The sequence below is a fragment of the Neovison vison genome, chromosome 1, assembly GCF_020171115.1.
Source record: "Neovison vison isolate M4711 chromosome 1, ASM_NN_V1, whole genome shotgun sequence".
NCBI classification, from domain to species: Eukaryota; Metazoa; Chordata; class Mammalia; order Carnivora; family Mustelidae; genus Neogale; species Neogale vison.
In genome coordinates this window covers 239,615,139-239,623,104 of record NC_058091.1, presented here as the reverse complement: position 1 = coordinate 239,623,104, position 7,966 = coordinate 239,615,139, and positions in this window count along the sequence as shown.

Below are 7,966 nucleotides of genomic sequence, written 5' to 3'. Positions count from 1 at the left end.
TTGCTTTGGTAAGGAGGGAGCTGGTGTTTGAGTGGATGCTAGTGCCTGAGTGGCCAGCAGAGGGCAGTGGTGACCCATGGCTGTAACAACGGAGAGGTGGGTGGTCAGTAAATCTGCTTGCGCAGAACCTGAGAGGGGCTTTTGTTGGGATGGGGAGGCCTCTTTGGGCTTGGCTTTGTTCACAGTTTATGCAGAACTGGATGGGCCGGTGCCTAGCTCAGTCAAGCTCCATCATAGCCTTAATCACAGTGAGGGAACAGGGCCCAGTGCCTGCCAGAAGTGTCAATCTACCAGCTCCCCTCTTTCCTTCCCATTGGTATAATAGCCATATTCCCTGGGTTGTGGATAGGTTAGTAGGGTCTTAGCAATGATCTTTGCCTACCTGGCTACGGGTTGCATGGGATCAAGGTTTGTCAGTCACTTCATATGAATAAGGAGATCTCATATTTTTTGGCACCTCTCTGCCTGGTGCCCACTGTTGCCTTTCCCCAGAGGCAGGCAGTCCCTGTCAGTCTGGCCAAGCAGTCCAGGCTCATTTGCCTGACCACTTATCTGGGCAACTAGGACAGAGTTTTTCATACCCTGAGGGATGGAGGCCTGGAGACAGGGGAACAAAACTGGGGACTGGTGACAGGGCTCTTGTCTTCCCTTGTCCTTTTTAATTTCTCTTGAGTTTTGGGGTTCCAGGCTCCCCAGTCTTCGATTCCAACAGCTGTGAGCCTCCAGGGCCACTGCCCGGAAGCCAGCTGCCTCTTCTTGGGGAATTCTCTGAAATTCCAGTCTTGGCCATTTGAATATGCAAATATCTCCAGAATTGCTGAACCTCCAAGTGGCTATACCCCAGGCAGAGTTGGGAGAATTAACCACCACTATCCCCAGATGGGGAAACTGCCTAGGGGTTGTTGGTGCCTGGAACCCAGGTTTTCACCTACTGAGAGACCCATTGTAAGAGTGGGGGAAGAGAGAGGAGTCTTTATGGCTCCTCAGGTCCTGTTCTAGCTCCTAACTATGTAAGGAATTTTGCATTCAGAGGAGGAATTAGGAGACCCCTGAGGGCCCTTTCTGGAGAGAGAGGCTCTGGGCCTAAGAAAATCCCCAGAATAAGGACAGAAGCCTTGGGTCTATCCTGGCCAGGGCGGGGCGGGGGGGGGGGTACCTGCATGGAAAGCTGATTTCCTGCCAGACCAGACCTAGGCAATAGAGTTGGACTTAGGCAACCCAGAGTAGGGCCTGGCCCCCAGAATGCCTTGCTCTCCCCCAGGCCTCCCCCTGGGGCTGGTTATCTGGCTGCAGCAGGAGGAATGTGTGCTCTGAGTGGGGAAGGCGGGGGCTCAGGGTCAGGGTGGAAACCTGGGAATGTGGACTCCCAGCCTGCCCCTGTCCCTGTTAGAAGGGAGGGAGTCATGGAGAATGGGGCTGACAGGCCCTAGGCGTGGGAGAGTGTAGGTCTGCTTGTGTGTGTGTGAATATGTGCAGGAGGCGGCTGCCCATGTGTGTATGAACTTGTGAGAGAATTGTGAGCATGGACATTCCTTAGTGTTTATGCATATGGGTGTGAGCCTAAGCTGTGTAGCCTTTGAGAAACGGGAGTCAAACCTGTGTTTGAACCATAGGCTGTGACTTTTCAGTTGTATATTCTTGGGCAACTAATTTTTCTCTCCTTATCTTCATTTTCTCATCTAGAAAATGGGCAGTTGGCTTCCAGCCTGGCCCTTAGGCAATGCTTGGTGGAAAATGGCCTTATCAAGTTGAAGGGGTCCTTATGGGTTCTCAAGGAGGGGTATGGATGGACAATGGGACATCTTTCCTAGATTCCTGTACAAGCCAGAGGTTTTTCCCTCTACACCCAGGGACTTGGGGTGGACTGTATGGGCCCCTTTAGGGCCCACAACTCACACACCACATAGCAGGGCCTTCAAAAGTATACTAGTAAGCAGAATGGGTAAATGTTTGGATGGACATTCCTGGCCAGCCTGTGTGTCCCTACCCAGGATTTGTCTGTTTCTCTATTTCTCTTGGGGGTCAAAAAGGGAGTCCAGCTACCCCTTCTGGTGAATAAAAGCCTAGAGAGGTGGTGGGAGGTGTTCCCTCCAGCCACCTGGGAGTGGGAAGTCCTGTGGAAGGAGGCCAGATCTCTGCTAGCTGTTTCATAGCCGTACCTGAAGGATGAGGGTGAGGGGTGATTGTAGCATTGCACATATCCCAGGATCTGTGCTTTCTTACCTCCTAGGTCAGCTACCTAGTAGTCCTAAACTGTCTTCCTAAAGAGTATGTGCACACAAACACACAAGAGCATATGTGCATGTATATGTGCTTGTACACACATGGGATTTGGGGGTCACAGGGTTATTGAAGTCTTCAGACAGAACTTGGGATCCTAGCACAGAGAGGTTGGGGAATTAGCCAAGGTCACACAGCTAGGAATAACTCCGGAGGGAATGTTGGGAGTCTTTCTGGGTAGAACCTTTAGGGGGAGCTCCCTGGCTGCAAGGGATTCTTGAAAGCCCCTGGGAGGGCCCAGGCTTTCACTGGAGGAAGTGAGGGCTACAGCCCAGCTGGCCCTGTACTGGAACCACAGGAGTGGCCTATAAGGGTGTGTTGAAGGAATGACAGATCTTGGCCCTGCTCCCACACACATGCACTGCTGGGAATGGGGGTTGAAATTGCTGAGATCAGTGGCCAGCCCTGTTTCCTGCTTTGGATTTGGAATAGAGAGGGCTTTTCTGAGGGCTCTGGAACTGATGTCTCAGTTTCTGTATGGGGAAATGGAGGAATGGAGAAAGGGATTGATTAAGGATGGTTCTTAAGGAGCTTATGTAAGAGGTCTGGGACCCTGTGTAACTGAGTGGATCACTGCTCGGTGGAGGGCAGGGGAGTTCTTTGTGTTCTAAAATTTGTGAGAGTGACAGGAAATGGGGCCAGTGGCTATATACTGGTTGAGTTGCACCTGGTGAGAGATTGGTGGTGGTTTCCCTGCTAAAGCCCCAGAGTATGTAGCAGGCATACCCCTGTAGTAGAGAAATGATAATGTGTGGCCACTGTTATGACTGAATGTAACAGTGGTAGTTGTGTTTGTGACACTTGAGTGGTGTTTCCCAGGTATGTGTAATGGCAGAACAAGTTTGGTTACTGGAATGAATCAGGTTCCTGGAGAGGAATGGAGCTATCCGGAGAGAGATACTATTAAGTAGTTACAGGCATTTTATGTTCCCTGGGTATAGGACATACTAGTGGCTATTAATGATCCCAAGACCCTCTTTGTTTTGAGCACTCACAGGATGCCTGGCCCTGTGCTATGTGCTCACCTGGCAGTAGCTCCCTTAATTCTGTCAGAACCCTGTAAGTGAATGCTATTTTGCCTGTCACGCAGTATTTGCTTATTGTGACACATTATATTCACCTATGGGGATGTGCTGGACCTGCAGCTGTGTCTTACTTGCCGAGTTGCCACTTGTGGTGCTATGTGGCCTTGTTATGTGCTTGGGCTCTTGATTCCGTTGTGTTGCCAGGATGGGTTGTTGCATAGTATGACACCCAGTTTGACAACGTTCTTTGAGGTGGTGGTGAAGACATACAATTTGGCTGTGACTTTTTTTGTTGTTGTTTTGTGACTTTATTGTACAGCCAGAATATGTAACTCCCTCCTGTTGCCTGGTTTGAGACCAGCAAGTGGAATGTATGACTCATTTTGTGTCCTAGTGATACTGTGGGTGTCTAGTGTAGGGTCGTAGGTTGTGGTGGTGGGAGGGCCTGTTGTGGCAGGGTGAACTGGTGGTAAGATGGTGTGACTGACTCTGTGGTTTTGTGTATCTGTGACACTATTGTGTGTGTCCATACGAACCATTTGTTTGACCCCGTTGTGTCGAGACTTGTGGCACAAACTGTTGTGTGGTGTAACTCCTGTGTAGTGAGTGTGCCTCCTTTGTGGTGGCAGTGGCCCTTAGCGATATTTCCCTGTATGGATTGTGTGTCTGTGTGACCCCCTCTGTGCCGCTGTTCCCCTTAGAAGGTCTGTGTGTTGTTTGACCTCGGTGCAGATGCCCCCACCTCCGCCGGCCACGCCGCACCTCCCCCACACCGTCCGCCAGCGCCGCTTGGCGATCGATCGCCATTGATTGTCCCTGACGAGCTGCTCCACTTTCCAGCCAATGTCAGGAGGGGGGATCTCCGCCGCCCTGGCGGTGTCATTTCCACACACTCCCTGGGCTGCCGCCAGCACGGGCGCCACCAAGAGCCGGCCTGGATTGCCTGGAGCGCGGACCGGACCGCCCACACCTTGCCAGGATGCCCCCGACGGGGCGGTCCAAGCCCCCCAGCTGCCAAACCTGTGGCCCAACACCCAGGCCCCCCACTTCCCGGGTGGGTGCATGTTGTCATCACCAGAGTTTGAGCTGAGCCCGAGGGAAAGGAGGAGGGGGACCCAGTCGGTGCTCCCGGGTGGGGGCGCTGCCGTTTCCTGCGGGGCAGCGGCGCCAGTGGGCCAACTTTGCAGGGGCCCAAACAGATGCTAATGATTTTCTGGGAGGCGCGGGTTATCTCTGGCCCCAGCCAGCCCGCCTGCACTGCCCGGGCACAGACACCTCCCCACCCTCCCTCTCACCACCCCCACAGAGACCTGCTAAATGACCGCAGGCCCCGAGGGGACACTGGGGGGGTTGTAGACTCCTTAGTAGACCCAGAACTCGGGCTGTGCGGTAATGGTTGCTCCCTGTCCATCCAGGACATTACTGTATCTTTTTATGAATCCTTTCCCAAAGCTGCTTTTCAAGCAGGAGAAAGTAAGGCTCAGAGAAACCCTGCCCAAGGTCACATGGACCTAGCAGTTGCTCGGCTGAGTGGGTTACCCTCTCTTAGAGCCACCCTGTTGGGGACTCAATAGTCCCTCATCGCCCAGGGGCTGAGCCAGTTTCCAGGCTCCCCGGTGGAAGTGCTGACGTGGCTCTGGGCAGCTGTCTGGGGCCGGGAAGCAGGGCAGATGTCACAGAGCCCAGGGGAGGAGGCGGCTCCGCGGGGAGGGCCGGGAGGGGGAGGGCAGGCAGGGCCTCTGGCCTGGCCAGACACGCCTCCTCCCCCTAGGCCTGGCTGTCTGTCTGGGGCTGGGGCACAGCCACGGGCCTGGCTGACCCGCCTCCAAGTCTAGCTCCAGGTCCTCTGTGTGGCTGTTGACAAGTGCTTCAACCTCTCTGGGCCTCTTCCTCTTCTGTCAGAGCATAACAGCACCTGGTTTGGATGGCTGTGAGCTTGATGCGAAAGCAAAGGTGTGCAGTGCCTTCAATCCAGTGCTGGCACACTGTTCCTGCTCAATAAAAGTCAGCTATTATTATTGTTGTTGTCTTTGCAAGTGGGAATTCAGTGTGTCCAAAGGCAAAACTGAGTTTTGAGGGTGCCAGCTGGCTTCAGAGGTCATTCCAGCCAGCCTCCTGCCTTGCTGCCCCTGGCCCTCTGCATTTCACATGCTTGTCTAGCTTTGTTCCTTCTCACTGAAGTGTCAGCCCCCCTCAGCTCTGCCTGCTGCCAAGCTGCCCCCATTCCCTCTTGTTGGTGTGGTTCCCTCCTATCTGGCCGCCACATTGGGTCCCTCAAACAGCGCAGCCCCCTGGGAACAGCAATCGATGGGGCGGAACAGCCTCCCTGACAGATGGACCCACGGAGGCTGGGCTGCTTCAGCAGAGCTCCCTAGGAAACCAGAGATAGGAGCTGAGCCACCATGGCTGCCTCCTAAATAGAAATGGGAGGGAGCAGGGAGATGAGGAGGAGGCCGGAGATTCCAACCAGCTCCAAACTGGGCCAGACCCCTGGGAACAGGCCTGGAGGGACAGGGCAGCCCCAAGCTTTGTCACAGTCTCAGAATCCTCTTGGGAAAAAGGTCCTGTGGAGCTTACCTGGTAGGTGGGATATGTCTGAGTCCCCCTTCATGGGCAAGTGAGTTTTTCCAGGCCCCCCTTTTTCTAACAAACCCAGAGCAAGGGTGGTGGGTACGTAGGTGGACAGGCAGGAGGCTTACCACTGTTTCTCAGGCTGCAAGGGGCATTTAAAGCCAGAATGGCAAAAGTACCTTCTCTCCCTGTGGGGGTGGAAGGTGATAAGCCTTGGCCTCAGAGAGAGAGAAAGAGGTCGTGTATGTGTGTGTGTGTGTGTGTGTGTGTGTGTGTGTGTGTGTAAAATGACTCCTGCCTCCTACCAGATTCCCAGATTATTTGGGGAAAGTCTTTCCGGGGTTTCTCAACCTCAGCACTATGGACATTTTGGGCCATTTAATTCTTTGTCCTGTACATTTAGGATGTTTAGGAGCATCCCTGGTCTCTACCCCATTAATGCTAGAAGCAATGGTTGTGACAACCAACAATGTCTCCAGACACTGTCCATTGTCCCTTGGGAGGCAGAATAAGCCCTAGAGAACCACTGGTCTGACCTCAGGACCAGCCCCCTAGATTGGGAGGGGTGGCCAAGACCCACAGGGATGCCAGAGATCCTCTGCAATAGTGGAAGGGGAGGCTTCCAAATGGCTTTGTCCCCAGCTGTCTCAGGCCCAGGAGGGTGGGACACCCCCCCATCCCCACCCCCCGCCATGGCCCTAACTGCCAGGTTGGAGGGAGCCATGCTTGCCTGAGATGGCAGGGCTGTTGGCGTCACTGCTCAGCTGCGCCAGGCTTCATGCCAACACCTCACTGCTGAGACTACACAGCATGGGGGCGGGGGAGCAAAGGCGGTCATGGGGGTCCTCGGGCTGCCTGGGCAGCCTTCTGTCCAGCCAGTTTGAGATAGGGGGAGCCAGTATGGATGATCAGCCTCCTTCCTTCCCTTGGTGTCCTGGCAATGTCTTTGCTGTCTCCTTGTAGGCTGATGTTGGGCTGGGGGTGGGGCTGACAGACCTCAGAGCCAGTGAGGGCCACTGCCTGGAGTAGGAGGATTGTGGACAGAAGTCCAGTGGGCCCAGCCAGCTGACAGCTGGTCCACCTGAATGCCCCTCCAGGAAAGGGAGGGAGGAAGGCTCTGTGGGCTGGCTAAATGGTGCTTGAATCTCCCAACGCACAGGCCCTAGAGCAAGTTAACTGGGGAAGGGACTCCCTCTGGAGTCATCTTCCTGCACAAGCAGGCAGGCAGATAGGCGTTGAGGTGAGGGAAAGTTCTCTGGTGCACAGTCTCACTGCTGGGAAGTCCCTACTTATGTCTAACCTACTTCCTTTCCTCATATAGGTTCTGCCCTATCCTGGACTATGTGCTCTGGGCCCGGCAGAATAAGAGCCCAGCATTTTTGGGCTCTCTGGGCAGCATGTGCCCGTATTTTCTGGGAAGAGAACCCTTGTCTGTGGGGAAATTTTCATTCAGAATACAATTCAGTGGGTTCTTGTGTGGGTAAAAGAGAGTGCCTAAGTGGGCAGGGCAGAGGGGATGGAGAGAGGCATTGGTGCCAGTTGACAATCCAAGGCCCCCAGAGAGCAAGGTTCCCCAAGGTGCAATGAGCTCAACACCAGCCTAGGGGGGCTCCCAGAGTGAGGAGGAGGAAGTGACTGGGAGGGGGGCAGTGCCTTTGTAACCAGAGATGAGCCAGGCAGGCTGAGGTGGCAGCTTGGGGCTGGGGTTTAAAATAGCGCCTCGGCCTGGCCAGGATCGGATTCGGGTCACCCACGAGGCAGTGTGGCTACCACCATCCAGCTCGGGTTTCTTGCCTTTCTTGATGGTTTGATGGAGGACGGGCCTACACAGGTAGATGGGCCTAAGAAGGGTCCAGGGACTGCCACTTATGTCCTGACCAGTCTGTTGCCTGTCTCCTTTCTTCCTCACACCCAACCCCTTGGGACAAATTGTCCCAGCTGAATTCTGATGCCCTCCCTCCTCTTCAAAAAACATTTATCACCAGCTAGGGACCAGGCCCTTGACAGAGCATGAAGATGAGTAAAGCCTAACCCTGTCTCAAGCCCCAGGAGTCCTGGCCCCTTAGGAATGCACAGAAGGGGAAGGGCGA